The 24,060-nt window shown below is 37.7% G+C and overlaps 1 protein-coding gene across 10 annotated transcripts in view; it reads right to left on the bottom strand.

The window, feature by feature from the left end:
• PTK2B (protein tyrosine kinase 2 beta) overlaps window positions 1-24,060 on the bottom strand; it is a 177,985-nt gene that overhangs the window by 91,812 nt on the left and 62,113 nt on the right. The window lies entirely within an intron of this gene.

Raw genomic sequence — 24,060 nt, 5'->3', positions numbered from 1 at the left:
AATGGCAAATCATTCCAGGAATCTTTGTCAAGTCCCAAATGGGGTTAAGAAAAGTCAGAGAACTGAAACAACTGAATAACAAAATTGTTATGCTTTAGCACTATGTTAAAGTGTCAAGGATACAAAAAGCTAAAAAGACAGTCTGTTTTCCAAGAGTTCACAATCTAATCTAATCTAATTGTAACCACTTTCTCAGCTCAGATGCTAGTGCTTCCTACCCAGAGGATAGCTGTTTTGTATATATTTTGAATACTTGTATATGTTGTTTCTCCCCAGATCTTAAGCTGGTTCACTTTTTTTTAATCTCAATATTTGGCATAGTCCCCAGCACATAGATGTGGATTCATAAATACTTGTTGAATGACTTTCACCTTCTACCAGTCCAATAAACATGTCAGCTTCTGCTTCTGTTTCTGCTCCGACCTCTCCTCACTGTCCCAAGTCCTTGTTCAGCCTTCATTTGCCCTCCCTGTCCACAAAGCACTCAAGTTCTTGGAGGAAGATGGAAAATAGAAAACCCATTTGGCTTCCCTGATAATCTCCTTGAGTCTTCCTCAACACCACTGTCACCTCAACCTTTTAGATTTGCTGCTACCCCTAGCCCCTGACCACCTCAGTCCTGTTCCTCTTGAAACCACTGCCATCTGGATGCCCCAGGCCTAGCTCAGGCTGAGTCTATACCTGATTACCATATCTGTGGTGGATGGAGTTCAAATGCAGTCTCAAACATTTGCTGGATGTGTGATCCTGGGTAAGTCATTTAACCTTTGTCTCAGTTTCCTTAGCTACAAAATGTGGAAAATGATAACATCTACTTCCCAGAGTGGTTGTAAAGATAAAATTAGATAACATTTGTAAAGTTCATAGCACAATGCATGGTCCCTCTCTTTCTGCCTTCAGTCTTGCACCTTCCCCTAGACTCCTCCCAGCTGCCTATGCTGCAACCCAGCCCTTGGAAAGAGACCACAGAGTAACCTAGGCCAAAAACCAGGGGCAACAGAGAAGGGAGGTATGGACTCCTTATCTTCTTTGCAAACTTCTGCTAACAGCCTTATGTATCCCCTGCCACCACCCCAGGGTGAGGTGGGGTGGGGAGGGGTAAGGAGGCTATGTTCTCCCCTAGTCCTCTTGAAAACCATTGGTTTAATGATCTCTAAGCTCCTGCCCAGCTCCAACATTCCAGAGCTGGTTTTATTCATTTTAAAACTAAGTCAATATGCAGTCCACAGTGATCCTAATGTACAGATGAGTGACCCCCACTTCTGTTTGAGCCTAGAGGAAGGCAGCTTGCTGGAGAAGCTTGGGGCAAAGGACCAGCTGGCAGAACAACTGAAGAATCCTGGGAATTTGTCTCTAGCCCATGTTCCATCCCTACCCAGAATCAGTTGGCATTCATAGCACACATATGTTCCATTTGCAGCAAACTGGTCTTCAGATTAGGGACTTTATTCTTCTAACCTCTAGCAGCATGAGGAAGTCTTTGAAGTCAATATAATCTGGAAAGACCAAGGCATTTTTACATCTTCTGTCTAGAAACTTTATATTTCATTATACTTCCTGATATCTATAATGTGGGGGTCATCCTCTACTCCACATTCTCACTCATCCTCTTCCAAGAGTACATCATTTGCCAAATCTTATTGAATCTACTTCTGCATTAATCTCTCCTATTTTTTTCCCTTTCTAGCCAGTTACAAGGCCACCATTCCAATCCAGGTCCTCTTGTCTAAATAATTTTAAAAGTCCCTAAATATAGAAGTCATCTCTTGTCTTAATAATTCAATGGTTTCAGGGGCGGCTAGGTGGTGTAAGTGGATAAAGCACTGGCCCTGGAGTCAGGAGTACCTGGGTTCAAATCCGATCTCAGACACAATAATTACCTAGCTGTGTGGCCTTGGGCAAGCCACTTAACTCCATTTGCCTTGCAAAAACCTAAAAAAAAAAATTCAGTGGTTTCCTAATTGGTCTTCCTGCCTCAAGACTCTCTCTTCTCCAATCTCTCCACACAGCTACCAAATGGATATTTCTAAATCATAGGTCCTGAAATGCTACTCTTCTCAAGAATCAAATTATGGTTGCTTCCAGGATCAATTAAACTGCTTCTGTCATTAAAAGCATTTCACAATCTGCTTCCAGAATATCTTTCCAAACTGATCATCTATTACACCCCATCATGAATTCTATATTCCAGTTGAATATAGCTGATTCCTGTACACATTTTGTCTTCTGCTTCCATGCCTTTGCACAAACCCTATAGATCTCCTAGATCTGAAATGCTTTATCTCTCCTTACCTTTGTTTCATAGACAGTTTAATACACAGACTATTTAATACACATAGACAATTTAATGCACATACACATAAACTGTTTAATATACATTCTAGGTGTAACCTTGTAGGGGAAGCCTTTCCCTACTGTTAGTCTTACCTCCTTTTCTCTCCTCCCCAATATTCTGTATTTGTCTGTAGTGGATAGAAACCCAGTTCTAGAGCCTTAAGACTTAAGTTTAAGTCCTGGCTTGGACATTTCCTTGCTGTGTGACCCTGTGTGTTCTCTAGGCAACACTCCAAGATAAGAATTTGCAGAAAGGTGCTGACTTGCATTGACAGAAGGAATTGTCACACCCTGGGAATTCCTTACAAAGTGAAATCCAGAGTCCATCCATATACTCTGTATATGCAGTCCCCCTTTACTCTGAATATATTTTTATAGAGAAATAATATGATATAATGGATAAAGAACAGGTCTGGGGCTCAAGTCCTAACTTTGACACACACTGTCTAGGTGACTGGGCAAAAATTTCTCAGGACCACAAGAATAAAGTAAAGAATAAAAAAAAGAGAAAGTGATAACCTGCATTGGTAAAAGAATTCTTCACTTTGTTTCCTTTACTGAAAAATAACTGATATGGTTAAAAAATATTTTGTATATTTTAGCTGTGTAAATATTGTTTCTCCTCAAAAGAATATTAACTCCTTGAGAATGAGGACTCTTATTTTCTTCTTTGTAGCCAACAGCATACAGTAGACAGTTAATAAATTTAATTACTTAATTGAATTAAATGGGCTCCTCAAAATTACAAGATAAAAAAATTGAAATTCAGTTGCCCAAGGCTACCTTTCCAATTCCCTATGAATTCTTGTTTCCAGCTCAATGGTTCAGATCAGCTTTGGTACAGAAGAGGTTGCATCTACATTCTCCAACATCTTAATTACATAGAAATAAACCTGTCAAACCCCAAAGAGTCCAGAAGCTTAATTAGGACAATTTAAAGACAGTTCAGCAAGTGAACTTTTCCGAAAAAGTTCCAAAGGTCAATTAATGGTAGGATTATGTTTATTTGTCTTCCCTTAAAAATCAGATGAAGGAGCGGCTAGGTGGCGCAGTGGATAGAGCATTGGCCTTGGAGTAGGAGTACCTGAGTTCAAATCCAGCCTCAGACACTTAATAATTACCTAGCTGTGTGGCCTTGGGCAAGCCACTTAACCCCATTGCCTTGCAAAAACTAAAAAAAAAAAAACCAGATGAAAATGCTCTTAGTGAAGCTATAGATTGGTATAGTCATTCCATAATTTGGAACTATGTCCCACATGTATTAAACTATGCTGCCCCTTGACCCTAGTGATGCCATTGCTAAATCTACACCCCAAAGAGATTAAAGAAAATGGAAAAATACCTATATGTATAAAAATATTTAAATAGTTCTTTTTTGTAATGACAAAGAGCTAGAAACTTAAAGTTTACCCAATCAGTAGCTTAATTAAGTATGTTATATGAATAGTGATCCTCTTTGGGAATGACAACAACCAACCATATGAATATAATTTAATACTATTGTGCTATAAGAAATGATAAAAGGAACTATTTCAGAAAAACCTGAGACACCTTCTGTGAGTTGAAGCAGAATAAAATAAGCAGAACGAGAACAATTTCTACAGTAACAATAACATTATAACAACATAAAACTTTGAAATACTTAAAAATTCTGATCATTTTTATATGCTAACTATAATTACAAAGATCTATTGATGGAGTGTGTTTCCTACCTTCTGACAGAGATGTGATGGAACAGAATAAGTCATATTTTTTGGACATGGTGAATGTGGGAATTTGTTCTGTTTGGCTGCATATTTGTAAGGATTTTTTTTCTTTCTAATGGGAAGGAGGTAGGAGGTGGAAGGGGAGAAAATAGATTTTTGTTAACTGAAAAACAATTATTTAAAAATTAGAGGGGAAAAATGAAGGAAACTGTCATGATGAGGACCATAAAAAGAGAAGGGTACAAGATACCCTTCCCCCTCTTTCTCCCAGCTGCTATAGAAGTCAGAAGAATACAAAGGATTTAACACCAAGACTAGAAAACTAGACCACAACAGAAACATCTAAAAATAGCATGCAAGATAGAGTTTGATGAGCCATGAACAGGAAGGGCACAGATGTTTCAAAACAAGGTGTCCTCTTTCCTGAAGCCATCTCTCCCATAATGTTGCTCCATTCCCTTAACCCCAAAAGAACCAAGTTCAATAGCAGACCCAGCAGGAAGATGAAATGGAAGAAGACGTAAGGACAGTAAGGATGAAAAAGGACAAAGTCAAATCCAGAAAAAAGAAGTAGGAAGGAGAAAGCTATAGATGGAACACTGCCTCAGATATTTACTAGCTGTATTGTCCTGGGCAAGTCACTTATTTTCCAACACCTTCATATGCAGAGGAGCATATGAGGGAAACATGAAGGCAGCATGTATCAGGCACATGAAATAAACTCTAGTCTTTTAAATTCTGACAAAGACAGCCTTGGACACTGGGCCCAATAGCCTTGGAAATAATAGCATCCCCTAAAACAAGAGAACTGCTTCAATACCTCACAATTATCACTGAATGGAAGAATCATTATGAAGAAGGGACCCACCTTCCTCATCACTACCAGTAACAACTACTAACCAGCTTCTAGCAAAAACCACAAGAGTCCTAAGAATGGCAGAACTGACCCTTCCAAAACTATTAGCTTAGCCCTCGCAACTGCCATCCAAAGAAACAACTCCTGTGGAGGAATCAGCCATCCCATCAACTGTTGTCCATCTTATAATTCATTAACTTTAAGTTCCTTTCTATTAATTGATCCCCAGTGCTTAGCACAATGCCTAGGACATAATAGGCACTTAAATGTTTATTAGATTTTTTGGAGCTTCCATTCAAAGGACAGAGACTTCAAACTCATTAAAGTAATAAGATACCCTTAGGGAAAGAAAGGAAGCAGCACATGCCAGGCAAATCAAACCACCACCAACAACTTGGCCACCATCTTCCTTTGGATCACAGTGGAAACAGCCCAGGAAGCTGAGCCCAAAAGCCTTTGGGATGACAATGCTTCATAGCCCAGTGCCCATAACCATTATTCTCAAGAGCAATCACTGCAGAGATACAACCTGGCAACTACTCCTACAGGTGCTACAACCACACCTAGAAAAGAAAGTTCTTGTCATCCAAGTCCTTGGAACTGTCAAATGGCTCAACATCAGAAACTCATATAACTTTATCAGTGGAAGTGACATTAACAGAAGATGCATTACCATTTGCTTTGCTGTTGTATCCTAAAGACCATGGACCCTTTCCATCTGACTTGTAGCAGAAACCTTCCATATCTTGTCTCCTGCATTCAGATGTGAAATCTCTGAGGACAGGACCTATCTTACTTTTCTATTTGTAGGTCTAGTATTTTCACATAGTAATTAATTACAATTAGTGCAAAAGTAATGAATAAAGGCACAACTGTATGCCCTTTTACTTTCCAAGGCTCTTTAGCCATTAAGATTTGTAAAGAAGCTCATGTTACTGATCCCAAGAAAACTAGAAAGTATCCCCATTTGTATTCTTCCATCTTAGAAACCACTGCTCTTTGTGATTATGGTATATAACAAACAATGACTTCATTTAAGACCACTTGCCTATATCCTATGTGGAAATCTAAAACCTTCTTGGGATGAATTGCATCTACTCTAAACAATCCCCTTCCTCCTACCTGCCAACCCTTCCCTGCCTCTTTTCCAGAAACCCCTATATCTACAATCTTCCATGTCCTATGATGTATTCAACCTCTCTGAATGATATCTCTCTGTCTGTGACATCAGAGGCAGGAAAATTAACCAGATTCTCTCAAGAGAATCCTTGTCTCTAAAAACTCCCTGGTCCTGATCTGTTTGACTGATATATTAGGTTGCCCTACTGAGTGGTCCACCCTAGTATACATGAGTCACCATATGTTTTCTACTGCCCTTAGTTACCTTGATGTGTCAAAGATAATAATAATATCATGATTATTAATAATAATAACTAGCATTTATATAGTGCTTTAAGGTTTACAAATATTATTTCATTTTATCCTCATAATAAGCCTGGGAGATACTATTAACCTCATTTTACAGAGAGGAAATTGAAGCAGAGGTTAAATGACTTCATTAAGGTCACATAGCTTATAAGAATCTGAGGCCAAATTTGAATTTATATCTTCTTAACTCCAAGTCCAGAGCTCTAGCTACTCTGTCACCCAGCTGTTCTTAATCAAAGGATCCAAATACCCTACCCATTAAACAAGACTAATGGGAACCTGATGAAGCAAATTAAAGGAGCAGCCTCTCATAGAGTGACTGAACTCCTTTTCTTCTCCAGACCTTGTCCCCAGGAATCTAGTTGCATCCTTAGTCCTGAATCTATTTTTGTTTCTTACCTGCCCTACCCCATCATTCTCAGTATTCCAAATTAGTCCTCAAGCTTTCCATCCTGTGAGTTAATATTTGTCTATAATGAAGGTTTTTGGAGTTTATCTTTACTGGCCAATCTGTTTCCTTAGTAAAAGTATCTTAAGTACAAAGGCAGCTACAATGGCTTTTTCTGTGTATTATAGCAATAAGCTTCCATTTTAACAGCTTGACTTCATGATAGCAATTATCTAAAGACATAAGCATGATGCAAAAAGGAAGAGCCAAGATTGAGGGGATCTGGGCCCAAGTCCCAGTTTTGTCTGTGTGAAATACTGAACAAATCACTTCTCACTGAGACTCATTTTCCTCATCTGTAAAATGAGGAAGTCAAGTCCAGTAATCTCTAAGGTCACTTGCAACTCAGAAAGGGGTTAATGTAAAGAGTCTTGAAGTAAGAAAAACTCTAGCTTTTATTGGAGATATATAAGACTTTAGATTGGTCTGTTTAAAGACTTGGACACAGACTATTATGTCCCTATTGTTTATTATGGAACTTAAGGGTTTTCCTGGACAGCTCTATTTGATGTGGAAATGATCAAGGTTTATAATCTGGTAGCATTTGGGTTTTTTTTTATATTTACTCATAAATAAATTTTAGAGAATTAAAAGAAAAAGAAATACCTATTCAAATTCCCCCTCAATAGCAGATAAGTCACTTGATCTTACTGAGTCTGTTTCCCCAGCTATAAAATGAAGGTAATGATACTTGTAATGCCTCAAGGGCTTTTTTGAGAAACAAATGAGATAATGTTTGTAAAATGCTTCAAAAAACTTGCAGAATTATAAAAACATCTGCTATATTTTATTATTATTCTGAGATCACAGAAGGAAAACTAGAGGAGGGGAAAGCATCCTTAGGACCTGGCAGATTGGGAGAAAGAGAAGGAGGCCAGAAAGATAAACATAGTGAAGGGGGAGGGTACTGAGAGAAGATAATTTTTTTCTCTCCTTATCCCAATATCACAACTCTGGTTATTCTCAGCAGCACCAGCTGCAGGTTCAAAATAGATGTGCTGAGGAACATCTCAAAGGACAGCAAGTGCTATAGGGAGATCCGAGCCAAGGTTAGACAGCCCTTTTCAACGGATGGGGGAAGAGGAAAAAGAGGGTGGGGGGGATGGCACTCCTGGGACATTTTTAACTTCATTCTAATATCTTACTGACCTTTCATTAGATCTATCTCCACTGCAGAAGCAAAGCATCTTTCCTAAAAATTCTAGATTTAAAATTAAGAGGTAGGTGGAGGGGTGATCTCCCAGGCATTCTCCCATGTTCAGCCTCAATCTTACTGGGTTTTAGGATTAAAGTCTGAGTCAGCTAACATTTCTTAATTACTGTGACAAATTAATGTTAGGGATAGAAAGAAAATTTGTAAAAAAAAAATAATCCTTTAACTCAGGGATTTCATAATTGGATGAAATAAAATGGAAACAGCTATGGATAAATTATAGATAGCCAGAGGGAAAACCCTAGCAATAAGGGGGGAGGAAGGATTAGGAAAAGAAGGTAGGAGTTTAAGTGAGTCTTAAAGGAAGCCAGGAAAGCCAAGGGGCAGAAATGAGGAGGGAGAGAGTTCTCATCATGGAAAGCAGACTCTAAAAATGCTTAGTCCTATCACCAAGTCCTATCTGATTTTTCTGAAGGCAGGGAAGAAATGGGACCTCCCTTGCTTTAAAATTCAACTTAAATGCCAACCTCCTGCATAAGGTCTTTTTCCTATCTTTCCAGTACGAGGGCCTGCAGTGAAATGACATTGTACAGTATTTATTTTATATAAATGTGTGTGTGCGTGTGTGTGTGTGTGTGTGTGTGTGTGTGTGAATACCTTGTTACCCTAGATTGAATGTAAGATCCTTGAGGGCAAAGGGCAGTTTCATTTTGGTTTTGGATTCCAGGTACTCAGTACCAACTAGGTACTTTAAACAAATGCTTGTTGATTGAGTCATTGATTGACAGTCACTCTAGGCTCCAATAAAGGACAGAAAATCAGTGGGAGAAACAGAGTCATAGCTAGAATGAGATAGGTTTGAGGCTTGATTTGGATGCCAACATGTTGGAGAGCACTTCCTAGCTGTCTCTAGTGAGAAGACAATGAAACGAAAAGACTCACTAGGAACACTGCTTTATATGGGAGTGATGGGAAAATAGCATATTCCAGAAAGTAACTGATTCCCATACCCACTGTTGTGACTAATAATAACAGCCTACATTTCTCTATAATTCTCTACAAAGCACATTCCTATAAACTTTATGAAGTTGATAGTATAAAGATAATTATCTTCAATATATAGATGTGAAGAATCAGACTATAACCACAGAAATGATTTTCCTGTTCATAACTAAAATATCTTCTCAATATTTCATACTGCCTCTTGACCCTCCAAAATATTTACTCCAAGTATCAAATCCTAATCATTACCACTCCCCGCTTCCTCCCAACCTCCCTTTCATTCTGCAATGGAAGTAGGAAAGGGCAGAGAGCAGAAAGAAAGAAAGACAGGAGGATGGATTAAAGGTCATCCCAGGATACTTTGGAAAAGCATCATAAAATCATGTGATAGATTAGAAATTCTGAAAATTGGCAGACTGAAATTCCAACAGTAATATAAAGGCAGTCTAGCACATAGGTTTGGTTACCAAAGTCCTTCCTGGTGTCCAAACTCATTGACTTGGATTACAAAAAGACCCTGAACAACTTTGAAAATAATAATGAATTTATTAATATTTTAATAAGAAAAGTAAAATGTTCATAATAGAGATTCTCAGTTTCATGGCCAATCCTCTTGATTCCTACTCTGTATATATATATATATATATATATATATATATATATATATATATATATATGGAAGGGCTCATTTTAATTGAGGTTTCAGTTCAGTTGGCTGGAATGTAGAGCACAGAGAAAGGGAATCATAGTGTGAAATAAAATTGGCATGGTAGGCTGGTGCCATACTGTGAAGGACTGAGCTCCCATGGCAAGCCTAGACACCAGCATAGCAGATTTTCTCTAATCTCTCATCTTCAACTAGAAGAAAGCAAAGATCAAAATGGTCCCTGAACATCTAAAGTGCTGGACTAAAATTCTGTCTACAGAGAATAAGAATATCTGACTGGACCAACTACAAATATTTGACTATTTTTAGTCTGTCCTTGCTCAAAAAATGCTGTGGTTCTATGATCATTCTTAGAATCATAGCCTTCGCTCCTTGCCTAAAATACTCTCACCCACCTAACTTCATTTCTGCCAAAGTCAAACAAACCTGTTACCCCACCTCTACTTCAGTCTCTCCTCCACAAACAGACTCATACACTCTCAGCAGAAGAGCTGCCAGGATCCTCTTACAAGCTCTACCCTTTTAGGGGTGTACAACTTCAATTAGACCTTCCTGCCTCCTTCAGGAACTCTAGAACTAAGGCCAAGTAAATTTGAATATTATAGACCAAAAACCAGAACCTCAGTCAGGAAGCAGCCTCCCACACAGGTAGGAAGTGAGCAATCAGAGGGTAAGGAAAATTAAAAGAGCCAGAAGAAATAATCATTTAATTAAAAAAGCACTTCTTAACCTCATGTTATAGGCCTGAAGGATGGGGATCCTAATAAGAAAAATAAAATTGATCCTTCCCCCAGAAGCTCACATTCTAATAAGAGGAAGACTACTCATGGAGAAAGTTTCAGTGTTAAGCCAGATGGCCAGGTTTAATGATCCTTAGGGAATAATGGCAAAGAAGGTGCCAGTGTGTCTTCTATGTTATTTTCATTGATAACACCCCATCTATTTGTAACATAGAGTCATTTGCTGGTGCCAATGACTTTAGTGATAAGAACTTTCTTATCTAGATCTTTAGCAACTACAGAGGAGAAGGAAGCAGAGAGACCTGCTTTTGCAGGTTCTTCCCTTCTCCATATCCCCATGAGGCTTGCTCCCCTAGACTCTTAAGAAATGTTCTGGCATCAGGGCCAAAGATCTGAGCCCACAGGTAGTCAATAGTAAATATTGGTGATGGATTCCAGACCCCCCTTCATAGGGATTGCCCACCTCAATGTCATAATAATCTTTAGAAAGAACTTTAACAGAGATGGAATGAACTGCAATAAAGGATTGACCAACATCATGACCTGTTTTAGACCTCAGTCACTCACTGTTTGTCAGAGAAGCTCTTACCCCCTGACAGACTTGACCACAATCTGGCTCTTACTCAATAGTGGGATTGAAGCAACAAATGGCATTTTATAGAAAGAACACTGTTCTTTAGTCAGAAGACCTGGTCTGAGTAAAGTATCTCCATTTACTTCCTATTTGACCATCGCTGTGTGCCTTCTGCCTTTTTCTACAAAAATATTATGTATTTGTATATAATAGTCATTCTAGGGGCGGCTAGGTGGCGCAGTGGATAAAGCACTGGCCTTGGAGTCAGGAGTACCTGGGTTCAAATACGGTCTCAGACACTTAATAATGACCTAGTTGTGTGGCCTTGGGCAAGCTACTTAACCCCATTTGCCTTGCAAAAAAAAAAAAAACCTAAAAAAAATAGTCATTCTACTTGTTTCATGAGTCATTGTAGGATTCAAACAAGACCTTGTAGATGAAATTTAGTTGGTATGGATAACTACATAAAATATGAACTATTACTATTATTTCTAATAATATACAAGTTCCAGCTGAATCTAAGTTCCTTAGGATAGGAACTTTTTTTAAATTTTGTTTGTGTATCTCTAATATTTAACACAGTGTCCATTTCGGGGAGGAGGGAGTAAAGTTCAAACTTGTGATCGTTCACTGGCAGAGATTTGAACCCAAGTTTTGACTCCAATTTCAGCATTCTTTTCATGATATCATGTGAGTCCTATTTTGTCCCTTGTTGGTGTTTTTCCTGTGGGAAAGATACCCTATATCAGCTGATGGTCAAGACCTGACAAGTATAAAGCCATTTTTCCCTAGTAACATCCCCTAGACATATTCCTCCTCCTCCACAGCTGAAACCTGACCTTGGTTCTTATTGTTGTCTTGCAGGCAATTCACCAAGACAAACTTTTGCCGTGTTCAAAAACTAGGAAGAAGTGAGGAAAACATATTTTTAATTTTAAAGTCACTGGTCCAAAAGATAGCCCACCATTTCCTTCTAGTTTCCCTCTAATTAAATCAAACAACTTTTGTCAGAAGGTATGTCACTGGCTAACTAATCCAAGGGAAGCTTTAATTCTAGGCCTGTTTCTCCTGACATTCAAACTTAATTTGCTTATTTTGCAACTTCCATCTACTGATTTTTGTTCTGTCTAATGGAGCTCAGTAGAATTCCTTCAAATTCTTGAGGGCAGCTATTATATTTATCCTGGAGCAAACTGGACAAACACTAATATGTCTTCTATCTCTTAAAGTCTGTGCCTGACATTTATGGGATCTAGGAGCAAAGGAAAGTGGAAATGCAAAGTCATATGGTCTTGTTGAGGGTTTAAGAATATGTAGTCATGGGGGCAGCTAGGTGGTGCAGTGGATACAGCACCGGCACTGGAGTGAGGAGTACCTGAGTTCAAATCCGACCTCAGACACTTAATAATTACCTAGATGTGTGGCCTTGGGCAAGTCACTTAACCCCATCTGCCTTGCAAAAACTAAAAAAAGAATATAGTCATAAGAATGCTATGTGGTTGTGATTACCTATCTTTGCCCTGAAAAAAAGATAAGGTTATACTTTTCTCCTTTCAGTAAAGAGGTGAGGGACTATGGGTGCTGAATGTGGTACAAACTATTGGGTAAAGTCCCAGTGTCTTTTGAGGTTTTTTTTTTTCCTTTATTACAAGAAGCAGTTACAAGACTGGAGTGGGGAGAGAGTTTAGTCAGACATAACTAATGGAGAAACACACACACAGAAGGCATAATGTAAACAACATTGACTGTTCACATCTATGGATAAAGAATGCATTTATGTCCTAATAAGAGAGGAAGAGAATCACAAAAAGTTAAATGGATAATTGTGCGTACATGAAATAGAATGCCATCTTTATTCAGAGAAAGAATTGTGAAGTTTGAACAAAGCCCAAAGAACTTTAATTTTTTAAAAAATATATTATTATGTAATTTTGCTATATCTCATACTTTATGCTTCTTCCCTAAGGATTTGATTTCTCTTTCATCACATTCAACTTAGATCAATGCATACCATGGAAACAATGTAAAGACTAATAAACTGCCTTCTGTGGGGGGGGAAGCAAGATTAGGGGAAAAAATTGTAAAATTCAAAATAAATAAAATCTTTCAAAAAAATGCTTTTGCATAAACTAGACCAATGGAACCAAAATTAGGAGACTAGGAAACTGGGGGGGGGGGGGGTGTAGGGAGTGAGGTGGGGGAAGGGAGGGGAACCAACAGCAACTTTCTCTAGCAAAGGCCTCATTTCTTAAATATATAGGTAACTGAACCAAATTACTAAAAATAAAAACATCTCCCCAATTGATAAATGAATAATGATATGAAAAGGCAGTTTTCAGAAGAAGCAATAAAAGCTATTAGTAACTACATGACAAAATGCTCTAAATAATTATTAATAGAGAAATACAAATTAAAACAACTCTCAGAGGGGCAGCTAGGTTGTGCAGTAGATAGAGCACGGGCCCTGTAGTCAAGAGGACCTGAGTTCAAATTCGGCCTCAGACACTTAATAATTACCTGTGTGCCTCTAGGCAAGTCACTTAACCCCCACTGCCTTGCAAAAAAAACCCAAACAATTCTCAGGTATTATGTCACATGTATCAAATTGATTAACATGACAGGAAAAGAATGCTGGAGGGGATATGGAAAAATAGGAACACTGATGCATTATTGGTAGAATTGTGAACTGTTCCAACCACTCTGAAGAACAATCTGGAATTATGCTCAAGGGGCTATAAAACTGCACTCTGACTCAGCAATCCTATTACAGGTCTATATATCAAAGAGATCAAAGAAAAAGGAAAGAGTTCCATATGTACAAAAACATTTGTAGCAACTCTTTTCATGGGGGCAAAGAAATGAAAATCAGAGCAATAACCCTTCATTTGGGGAATAGCTGGACAAGTTGTGGTATATAATAGTGATGGAATACTATTGTGCTATAAGAAATGATGAAGAGGAAAATTTCAGAAAAACCTAGAAAGACATATAAACTGATGCAAAGTGAAGTGAGTAGAAGCAGGAGATTATTTACATGGTACAATGGTATTGTACATTGTTATAATGATGAACTGTGAAAGACTTAGCTACTTTAATCAATACAATAATCCAAGAAAATTCTAAAGGACTCATAAAGGAAAATGCCATCCACCACAAGAGAGATAACTGATAAACTCAAAGTGTAGATTGAAACATACTTTTTTTAAACTTTATTTTTCTTGTTTTTTTCTTTTTTGCAACATGGCTAATATGAAACTGTTTTACATGATTTCATATTTGTCATTAATATCCTATTGTTTGCCTTCTTAATGGTTGAAGGAAGTACTAGAGGGAGGAAGAGAATTAGGAACTCAAAATTTTTAAAAAATGAATGTTAAAAAATAAAGGCTTATTTTTTTTAAAAGACTGTTATCCAATGATCTGTATTCATATACTGCCTTTGATACTGCTCTTCACCTTAAGCAAGGAACTACCTTTCCTTGGATAATGCATTTACTTTTCTTGGACCTCAACTATAAAATGAGGGTACTTGTCTGGATGACCTCTGAATCCCTTCCAGCTTTAAAACATGATCCTATGAAGCTATTTAAAACAGTAACAAAAATGTCTAGGCATGATCTTATTGAAGTCTGAATAGAGTTGGCTGGAGATGGGCAAATCATAAAGTTCATAGACTCAGTGTCACCATCATCTGTAACTTGACTCATATGGAATTTACTTTTCTACCTCAGGCAAAAGAAACAACAGAACTGAGGGGCAGGCTTCAGTCACTAAGATACTGAGGTCTCTGATTTTTAATCTCCATCCAAAAGTAGCCTCTGTCTATCTCCATTGCCCAGACAGTGACATAGGGAAGAATAATCTTGACCTCTAGGACCAACAGGGGTAAGAATGATCAACCAATAAAAATGTATATTTAAAACACAACTGAAGTACTAAAGTGGCTTGAATAGTTCATCAAGAGGCATCTGCCAATGCTTATGCCAAAAATCAACACACAGCTTACCACAGGCACAGGCATGGACACAGGCAGGAATGACTAACAGTACCATTCTGACTCAGAAGGGAAGGCCCTAGGGGTGACTAGGTGGCGCAGTGGATAAAGCACCGGCCCTGGAGTCAGGAGTACCTGGGTTCAAATTTGACCTCAGACACTTAATAATTACCTAGCCCTGTGGCCTTGGGCAAGCCTCTTAACTCCATTTGCCTTGCAAAAAAACAAAACTAAAAAAAAAAAGAAGGGAAGGCCATAGTCTGAAGAAGGAGATAGGTTGGAAGAATAGGCAGAGGGAGGAGAATCTGAGGATAGAATCTTAGCATTTGATGGGACCTTGGAAGGTATCTAACCCAACTCCTAACTTCAGGCAAGTACCCTACTTCTAGTATCCTTGGCTCATGTCCAGAGAGCCTCTGCTTGAACAGTTCCAGTACAGGAAGTTTCACTTACTATCTCACAATGCAACCTGTTCTGTTTTCTAACAGCCCTTCCATTTACCGAGCTAAAATCAGTCTCCCTGAAATTTCTACCCACTGGACCTTTTCAGCCCTCCAAAATGGCAGAATAAGTCTCTTCTAAATGATAAATCTTCAAGTATTTGATGACAGCCCATATATCTTTCCTCTCTTTTCCAGGCTATAACTCCAGTTCCTTTGACCACTTCATTTTCATTCAGTTTCTAACCATTAACCATTTTAGTCACCCTGCTCTGAAGATGCTTTAATCAATCTAGAATGCTCCCCCCATATGAATAAAATATTCCAGATGTTTTATATACCTGTTCTAAAGGTGTTTCAGTTTATCTAGAATCCTCCCACTATCCCCAATGAATAAAATATTCCAGATCTATTCCATATACTTTGTTCTGAAGGTGCTCCAGTGTATCTAAGTTTCTTTAAAATGAAAATTATTTTCTAGATGAGGTCTGTGTATTATATAATGGAGGTAAGATGAGGGGCTACATGAAATTTTCCTTAGTAGAGAGGGTACCTGAAAATTCTATGTAGTGAACTGGTGTCATGGTATACTTATCTCACCAACTTTGGAGCTGGACTCCAACAATGACAACAATAATAACTAGCAAAAGGTTTGAAAAACTCTTTATGAATATTAACTTATTCTTCACAACAACCCTGAGGTAGGTACTGAGACTAAGAGTTGACTTACTCAATAACTGGATTTGAGCTCAGGTCTTCCTTCAAGTCCAACACTCTTATCCTTTGTTCCACTTATTTGTATGCATAGCAAGGTTTGAAGAAACCTGAAATTCCATCTACATATTACACTTTTTTTTAAGTGTAGCATGGTAGCTATGGTTCTTCAATTGGAATCAGAAAAACCTGGGCTCAAATTCTGCTTCAGACACTTAATAGAAAGTGTCTGAATAGCAAGGGTCAACTCTGGAGAAACAACCTTATATGTCTTTTCAGTTTTCTCCTCTAGAACATCATGATGGAGGGGAAGGGACAGACTCATTGAATTCTGAGGTCCCTTCCAGCTTTAATTCTATGAACCTATGATCTGGAATTTACCAAGGTAAGGGTTGTTTAAGGATTAGATAAAAATAAGACCTACATGCAGAACTCTTTGTAGATATTAAGGTTCTATATAAATATCAGTTAGTATTTTCCCCAAAGACTCATCTTTAATGAGCAAAAGTTTCACAGATCAGTTAGAATGAGGGCTTACAAGAGACCATGATCCTAGGGAGAAAAAAATCTTTAAAGCTTAAAGCTGACCCTAACCCCTAACCAGCCTCATATGATGCAGAGAAATGGGGTAAAGAGAAATATTGTAATTGGAAACAAAATTTTATAATCTTTTCTGCATTGTTAAAGTATTTAAATTTTTTATATATGCACATATTTATAAATTGTGAACTGATGTTTGCAATCTTTTCTGTACTGTTGAAATGTTTCCTTTTTTGGTTTTTTAGGTTTTTTTTTTGCAAGGCAATGGGGTTAAATGACTTGCCTAAGGTTACACAGCTAGGTGAGGCAGGATTTGAACTCAGGTCCTCCTGACTCCAGGACTAGTGCTCCATCCACTGCCACTGGCTGCCCAAAATGTTTCCTTTCTTGACCTTTACTTTAACCCCAGTCTCACTTTCACCTGTGGGTGGGGTTAAATTAAACAGGTGAGGTAGAATACCTCCTTAAACCAAATAGGAGTCCCTCCTACAGGCCACACCTCCATTATCTGAGGTTAATCACTCCCAAAACACTGCTCCTTTTGCAGACCCAGGAGGGGCATTCAAGGGGAGTCTGGTGACTTGCTCTCTTACATCTCCTACTGGCTCTCATTCTCTTACACCTTCAGCATTGCAAGAAAGAGAATCCCAGCCCTAGGAAATTTTTCCAGTAAAACTATATCAAACTCAAACTCTAGGCCTTTCTTTGCCTAAATTGTTCCTCCCCCCATTCCTGGAATGCTTTCTATCCTCATAGAATCAAAGAAAGGACCTTAAGGATCACCTAACCAACTCTTTTATTTTACAAATTAGGAAACTGAGGCCAAAACATTTGCCCAAATCTACATTAAGTAGAAATTACGAGGCTAGGATTGGAATCTGGGTCATCTGACTCTAAAAGTATTTCCATGTATATAAGAGCCTATAGGAGATGTAAAAAGTATAGGAGAATATCTAAAACTCAATGTATGGCTAACTCCTCATCTCTACTTATTATTTTTATCTTCCTTCCATTCTCAGTAATAGATCTCCCTGCACTCTCTCCCTCTGGAAATTACCTTGCATTATTTTATCTATGTATATATTATTTTCCCCCTAGTAATTAAATTTAAATTCTTTAAGGATAGAGACTGTCTAATTTTTCTATGTGCCTCTCAATCAATATTCATTAAGCATCCTTCTAAGGACCAGGCATTCTGCTAAGCACTAGATAATCTCAATAAATACTTATTGAATTGAATTGAATATATATTTTAAAAATTCACAAAATCTCCAAAACCACAGATCAGGTTGCTGCTATGGAATTCTGAAGGATAGACAACAATGCAAGATAGAAGGGGCCCCTTGAAGGGCAAGGAGGAAGAAGACTTAGGGCTACAGAGTAGAAGAAACTAGGGCTCTCGGGAATGAAAGAGCTAGAGGTTTCTGGGTGAAACAAAATATGCCTATAATGTTCGAGTTTTAACTTTCCTAAACTTATTAATACCCAGAGTCAAAAAATTCATCTTGTCAAGAAAACAGAGAACTCTTCCTTACATAGTTGAAACAGCTACTGAGTTCTTTCTAGGGAAGGGGGACAGGAAGAACACAACCTTCAGCCCTCACACCCCAAGGGCCAGTCACATGGGGACTGGTATAGATCTGAGTTTCACCAACATCAGGAAATGACACATAGCAGCCAGGCAGAGTCGGGAACAGGGAGGCATGAATCATACCCAGGAAGTGGCAAAAGGAGAGAAGAGGTCCTCAGGGAGGAGAGAGAATGGGTAAGGCCCTGGGAGAATCATACTAGACATGGGACAGCCTGCAGGCCCAACTCTTCTACCCTGAGGTAGAAAACCTGAGTCTGATGGGGTGAGGAGAAAGTCTACTGCCAGTAGGTTGATCATTCTCCACATGCAAGTCTCAGAGTGAGATAGATGCCTCACCTTCCCAAAGACAGTTATATTAGCGAATATTAGACATAAATTATTATTTCACTATATGCATTATATAATATTAAAGAAATTATTTTCTGACATGTTAATCAGACCTTGAATGTGAAATGGGGGAAATTCCTGAGTGAGGTGATTTTGATTCTTGAGACCATGAGAGCACTTTTGGATGAATAGAAACTCCCATAATTCAAGAATAAAACAGAAGTCACCTAGTACAACCCTAACTGAAGCATGAATTCCCCCTCTGTTATATCTCTCTACTCGGAGATAATCCAGCTTCTTCTGGAGTATTTCCAGTAACTGAGACCTTCACCGTCTGGCTCCATTCTCTAGTCCACTCCATATACCTGATGTTAGCTACAAACTGACTTTTTTCTGTTCCATGAATTTGGCATTCCATCTCTGGCCTCTGTGCCTCCATGTCTGAGACAGATTCTCTCCTTAATTATGCATCTTAGAATCCATATTTCCCTTAAGGTTTAACTAAAGTACCATTTCCTATATGAAAGTCTATCCTAATCCATACTACCACTCTCCAACTGCTAGCGGCTCCTCTACAACCTACCTTTTGTTTACTTCATATATTTTGTATCTACTTGTTTTTTGTAAATATAGGACAAACTTTATTTTACCTGATGGAAAATACAAGAGGAAAAGTGTTTGAGCACATTGCCTAACATACTATAGTCACTTAATACTGCTTGTAGAGTTCAATGAGCCCATGAAGAGTCCAGAGAACTCAGTCTTCATCTCTGATGGTTCCCACCTCCCTAGGACCACTCTATACACTGAAAACTTCCAGAGACTATAAAGGGGGAAAGATTTTCACAGAATTTTCAGTGGGAGGAGAGACAGAAGAATGGCAGTTTTTTGTACTGACTTTAGCTCTAGCTTAAATGTGCACTTTTTTATTAATTAAGCCAGGTGGGCCAAATGTCATCAATTGATAATCATAGAGGAAGCATACAGTTGGGGCATCATGAGCCATAATCAATTCCTCACATTCCACACATAAACTCAAGGCTACCTCTAAATTCTTGAAAGGAAATACAATGAATTACTCTGGGCCCCTGAGCTACCAGTGTAACTATGGGTTCAGAGAGCAGTTACAATTCAAGTTATATAAGCAGTAACTCATTTTATTCTCCACATTTGACCTACACTCCTCTTGAGATCACTAAGACTCATTTGCGTTTAAGTCCAGCCTCTTCTTATCTCTGTTTTCCTTTTTCTCTTCTCTCAATCATTCTCATCTAGACCTTTGCTTTTTAGTCTGTCCTCAAGCAACTTATTGTCTTTCCAGGGAAAAGTTTAATCTATAAACTTCACAGGTTTGTAAAATAAAAATCTTAAGTTTTCCCCATTCCAGGACCAGTCATGAGTTTTTCACTTCTAAGAACCCTCATCTTTAAGGCAATTCCACTCATTTCCCTGTCATCTTATTGTTGACTACAAAGGGACACACATCTGACCCTGGACTCACTCAGCCTTCTAGAAGGTGAGGGTCCTCTGAACCAGGACCATCTCTTACAGATTAGACTAAACTGGATTTTTAGCCAGCCATCTCACTTTACCCCTCTTTTGCCTCTGGGGAATTTTGAGAGAAATGGCATGTTGTGAATGTGTTTGGGCCTGACTAGAAGCAATAGATGGGATGCCATCATTACAGCACCCTAGTCCGTGTGTGTGTGTGTGTGTGTGTGTGTGTGTGTGTGTGTGTGTGTTATTGAGGCTCCCCTCTTTCTAGTTGAAGCAGTTTTTGTGCGCTTCTATAGGATAATAGAAAAACGTTTATCTCAACTCTGAGCTGGAATTACAAGTTTTTTTTTTTTTAGGATAAAGTCCACTTGGTGTGAAGATTTCAATAGCTAGAGTTTAAGAGATGATTTTTTTCCCCTCAGTGATCCTATCCATCTGCAGTAATTGAGGGAGGGAGTTCACCCTAGGGAAACTAGCAGGAATCCTCCCCTTCTTTTCCCTTTGACTGGTGAATGGTTATTTTAAAAAAAGGTTTTTTCTCTCTTAAGAAATCTGGGTTTTTTAAGGGTTTTTTTCTCCTCTTGTCTCTGGAGTTCCCAGAGACAACATCCCCTACTTTCATTTGGCTAATCTGTTCTGTCTTTGCTATCTCTTCCCCCCCACCACTTTCCCTCACTGAGAGAGGGAAGAAATGGAGTCTTTCTTTATACAAAACTCTCCTTCCCTCTACTGGGATGATAGGAGAGGAGGGGGAGAGGAGAGAGAGGAAGGGTCCACACCCCAGGGTCCCAGAAGATTCTAATCCTTGCCTCAGCTGAAGTAACATCCTGGTTGAATTTTTCCAGTACCTAATGTAAATTCTTCAAACCTGCCCTTAGTCCAATGGCTGTCTGAAGGAATACCACATTATCTTCTCCCTGGTTTAGTGGAACGACCTTTCCCCATCCACCCACATGGTCACTCAGCCCTGCTTCCATCACTAGGGTTTTACAGTAAGTCTGCCACATGTCTAGGAGTTCAAACTGGAGGAAAGCCCAGATGATGGGTGAAGTCAGGTAGCTTGTGAGTGCCTGAAAGGGTTTCTGTAAGTTAACAGCTTGTCATTAATTGACTGAAAGAGTAAATTCTCTTTTGGGGGTTTTTCTAACTTTATCTTTAAAATAAATGAAAAGAACTATATGGAAACTGATAATCCAAAGTTAACTTATAGATTCCTTCTGGACTGGGAAATTCAGATTCAAACTCTATTAAGTTGCGTTTTAATATGAAAAGCTAAATCCTAACACCAGACTTCTACATTTGTAAATCCTAGTAGTTAATTAGCATAATGAAATAAATGTTTTAAAACGTGAAGCATTTGCTATATGAATATTGGCATTTTTATTATTATCTCTGCAGTTAGATAATTGGGTTTAATCTTCTGTGCAAGGTAACTTAAGATTGCATTTAACCACAACAAGGATTTTTAATAACTGATTGGCTGTTTAAAATCTTAATATTCAATATAAGGTTCCTCAAGAAATTATAATTGACCCTAAAATTATTTTCTGACCAGTCTTAATTAGATGATTCAATAATAATAATAATAATAACAATAATATATGTATATATAAATCAGAGGTCTCTGTATGTGGCTTCCAGTGGTCCTTCTCTTTCCACTGATCTAGAGAACTGAGAAGTGGTTAATGGACTTTCCTGGGGTTTAGTGGGCTGTCCAGATTCCCTAAAATCTCTATTTATCTCTGAACTATGATGGTTTACATCTGAAAGTATGGGACTTTGTGTATAAAATCTTACTTTGACCAAGAGAAAGTGGAATTTGGAAATTTTGTGATAAATATTTTTGTGAAATATTTTCACCTGTAAGCTAATTTATTGTACTGTTAATCTAATATTGATAACAATTTCAAAATATGTCAATTAATGAGACTCTGGGACTATTCTCTCGGAGGGCTATGATATGGGGTTTGGAAAATGAGTGGTAAGCTATAGTGTCTGTATTCTCTGTTCAAGGTAATCAAAAACTTTTGTATTAAGGACAGATTCAAACCAAACTTTTGGGAATAAAAATTGTGCTATTTATAGCACATCTAATAATTTAGTCCTTTACCATCAGATTGTAAAGGTTTGTCATGTTAACTGTAGAAGGCAGGAGATTATATTGTCAACAATTTCTCTGGGTCTTTTTGGTCCAGAAAGCTTGTAAAACTTTTGTCTTCCATCATGTGTTTATAAAAGGGAATATATGAATATATCTGTGTGTGCATATATATGCACATACACATATATACATGCATATGTGTGTATATATATATGTAGATACATGATTAGAGTAACTTGTTTTTTGAAAATAAGGTAGAGAAAATGTACCTATTTGAAATTTTTGACTGAACTGGAGGATTATTTTTTCATTTCTATGGGATTATAAAAATGCATCTGATTGTTCCTATTACTGTTTTGCTACATTTGGAATTAATAACACATGTTGAAAATTTTAAATCACCTAAGATGTTCTAATGGTGTGAAAGAATTCTAAAAGCAATGATTTGTATTTCTATCTAGTTTAAGCATGGTTAATAACTAAACAGATTTGCTGTAAAGAGTTATTTTTATAAAAAAAATACAGTTCTAAATGAGATTTGGGATTATTATATTTTTACATCCCAAGTTTTTGTTTATTTTATTTCATTTATAGCACAGTCTTTGGGTGCATGTACAGTGATTGATAGAATTAGTTATAATTTTCTCTTTGGTGATATTTATCATATCATATTTATCATAATCATCACATAGAACATTCCAATTCTTTAAAGTTGTACCTATCTGAACTCTGATTTTGGGAAATTGCTATATTACAGTATATGTTGCTACTAACTGGGTTGTCTGACATCAGATATGTTAAACAAAAAGACAACACAATATGCCAATGAGGCCACTAGTCCAATGGGATTTGACAGTTAATACTGCAGGTGGAATGGCCTTTGAAGGAAGAGCCATTAGCATTAACTGAGACAGGATTCCCTTAACAGAATGCCTCATTTGTCAGACTTAGCTCATTGCAAAGGATTGTCACCATGAGTTCTGCCTGGAACAGACATCTAAATACATAAGGGAACATGTCCTTTTATGTCCCTATATGTGCTTTATAGCAAATTACTATAATCATTCCAGATGCTCATTAATCAAGTATAAAAGTGAACCATTGGCTCCATCATCCTCTTAAATCCTTACCAGTATTTAGTCTGGGCTTGTTTTTTAAGAATTGTATCATAAGGGTATGATTTATCACAACAAGTTTTTAGGAAAAGAATTATCAGCTCAATGAGTTACATCGGAAGAATGACCTTTGATCTATTTTAAAACTGTTTAAAACAACTATAGGTTCTTTGTTCATTCTAATCATGGCTAAAGTTAAAACAGAAAAATTTTATTGTAAATCACTTATTGGACATGTGCTGTTCTAAAATGATTATCCAATGTATTTTTTATACCACTCTTGAGCTCTTCATTACAACTCAAGTTGATATGGCAATCATTAATGAATCAGTTTGTAAAATTCATGTTCTTATGAAAGTACACTGATACTGGTTTAGGATCATGGAATCTGATTTTTGTTCTCTATATATCTCCTGGCTTTTCTCCTTACTGGGCCTCTGTTAAATGACCCTCTGATTTTATTTAATCTTTTTTCTGAGATTTGTCTCTCCCAGGCTACAAACTATGTATCTCAGATGGTGGCCTCACAGTCAACAACCTTTGGATGAGGCTGTCCCAGCCTATGTATAACACAGTATTTTGCATTTACAAAATGTTTAATAAATGCTTAATGAAATCAGTTCAACTGATGCAAGAAATTGTAAATATAATATAATTGTGATTAGAAACAAATTTTATAGAAGGAAAAATATTGTTTATAACAAGTGACTCCATTCCAGGATGTGAGTAGCCTTTGCTTGCTCCCCTTTCCTCCAATTTCCAGTTTTTAGCTATCTGACCTTGCCCACTAATGGGTCAAGCTTACTTTGGCATGACAGGCAATGACATGTTGG

The sequence above is a fragment of the Macrotis lagotis genome, chromosome 1 (genome assembly GCF_037893015.1).
Source record: "Macrotis lagotis isolate mMagLag1 chromosome 1, bilby.v1.9.chrom.fasta, whole genome shotgun sequence".
Taxonomy (NCBI): Eukaryota; Metazoa; Chordata; class Mammalia; order Peramelemorphia; family Peramelidae; genus Macrotis; species Macrotis lagotis.
The sequence above is the reverse complement of the archived record's forward strand: the minus strand, read 5'-3'. Positions and strand labels throughout refer to the sequence as shown.